Below are 2,255 nucleotides of genomic sequence, written 5' to 3'. Positions count from 1 at the left end.
TATAATGATGGGATCTTTGGTTTCTTATTCATCCAAAGTCCTGCTTTCTTTTGTACAAAATGAAGGTAATAGCATCTACCCTGAAAGGGTTTTGTTGTGAATTTCAAACAGGAATGATTTACAATTTAATCCAAATTTCTAAATGGTACTGGAGAAAGTCAGAGGTAAATTAATCTTCCGTACATGACTTAATTTCCTTTTTTGTTAAAAAAAAAAAAGATGTCTGGAACTCTTTCTTTTTCTTTTATTATTATACTTTAAGTTCTGGGGTAACTGTGCAGATCGTGCAGGATTGTTACATAGGTAGACACATGCCATGGTGGTTTGCTGCATCCATCCCCCTGTCATCTACATTAGGTATTTCTCCTAATGTTATCCCTCCCCAATCTCGCCACTCCCTGCTATCCCTCCTCTAGTTCCCCACCCTCCAGTAGACCCCAGCATGTGATGTTCCTCTCCCTGAGCCCATGTGTTCTCATTGTTCAATACCCACCTATTAGTGAGAACATGCAGTCTTTGGTTTTCTGTTCTTGTGTCAGTTTGCTGAGAATGATGTTTTCCAGATTCATCCATATCTGTACAAAGGACACACACTCATCGTTTTTTATGGCTGCATAGCATTCCATAGTGTATATGTGCCATATTTTCTTTTTCCACTCTATCCTTGGCATGTGGGTTGATTCTGAGTCTTTGCTATTTTAAACAGTGCCACAATGAACATACATGTACATGTGTCTTTACAATAGGATGATTTATAATCCTTTGGGTATAAACCCAGCAATGGGATTGCTAGGTCAAATGATATTTTTATTTCTAGATCCTTGAGGAATTGCCACTCTGCCTTCCACAATGGTTACACTAATTTATGCTCCCACCAACAGTGTAAAAGTGTTCCTATTTCTCCACATCCTCTCCAGCATCTGTTGTCTCCAGGTTTTTTAATGATTGCCATTTTAACTAGTGTGAGACAGTATCTCACTGTGTTTTTGATTTGCATTTCTCTAATGACAGTGATGGTGAGCATTTTGTCTTATGTTTGTTGGCCTCATAAATGTCTTCTTTTGAAAAGTGCCAGTTCATATCATTCACCCACTTTTTGATGGGGTAGTTTCTTTTTTTCTTATAAATTTGTTTTAGTTCTTTGTAGATTCTGTATATTAGCCCTTTGACAGATGGGTAGCTTGCAAAATTTTTTTCCCATTCTGTTGGTTGCCAGTTCACTCTAATGATAGTTTATTTTACTGTGCAGAAGCTTTTAAATTTAATTAGATTTCATTTGCCTATTTTGGCTTTTGTCGCCATTGTTTTTGGTGTTTTAGTTATGAAGTCCTTGCCTATGTCTATGTCCTGAATGGTATTGCCTAGGTTTTCTTCTAGGATTTTTATGGTATTAGGTCTTATGTTTAAATCTTTAATCCATTTGGAGTTAATTTTTGTATAAGGTGTAAGGAAGGGGTCCAGTTTTAGCTTTTTGCATGTTTTGGTCAGGTTTGCCAAAGATCAGATGGTTGCAATTGTGTGATGTTCTTTCTGAGGACTCTGCTCTGTTCCATTTGTCTATATCTCTGTTTTGGTACCAGTACCATGCTGTTTTGATTATTGTAGCCTTGTAATATAGTTTGAAGTCAGGTAGCATGATGCGTCCAACTTTGTTCTTTTTGCTCATTGTCTTGGCTATGCAAGCTTTCTTTTGGTTCCATATGAAGTTTAAGTTGTTTTTTCCAGTTCTGTGAAGAAGGTCAATGGTAGCGTGATGGTGATAGCATTGAATCTATAAATTACTTTGGACAGTATGGCCATTTTCACGATATTGATTCTTCCTAACTATGAGCATGGAATGTTTTTCCATCTGATTGTGTCCTCTTTTATTTCCTTGAGCAGTGGTTTGTAGTTCTGCTTGAGGAGGTCCTTCAAATCCTTTTAGTTGTATTCCTAGGTATTTTATTCTCTTTGTAGCAACTGTGAATGGTAGTTCACTCATGATTTAGCTCTCTGTTTGTCTGTTATTGGTGTATAGGAATGCTTGTGATTTTTTTCCCACTGATTTTGTATTCTGAGACTTTACTGAAGTTGCTTATCACATTAAGGAGATTTTGGGCTGAGATGATGGGGTCTTCTAAATATACAACCATGTTGTCTGCAAATAGACACAATCTGACTTCTTCTTTTCCTAATTGAATACCCTTTATTTATTCTCCTTGCCTGACTGCTCTGACTAGAATTTCCAATACTATGTTGAATAGGAGTGGTGACAG

Source organism: Sapajus apella, unplaced genomic scaffold, assembly GCF_009761245.1.
Source record: "Sapajus apella isolate SASKATOON/1434 unplaced genomic scaffold, GSC_monkey_1.0 scaffold27, whole genome shotgun sequence".
Classification (NCBI taxonomy): Eukaryota; Metazoa; Chordata; class Mammalia; order Primates; family Cebidae; genus Sapajus; species Sapajus apella.
This window is presented reverse-complemented; position numbering follows the sequence as displayed.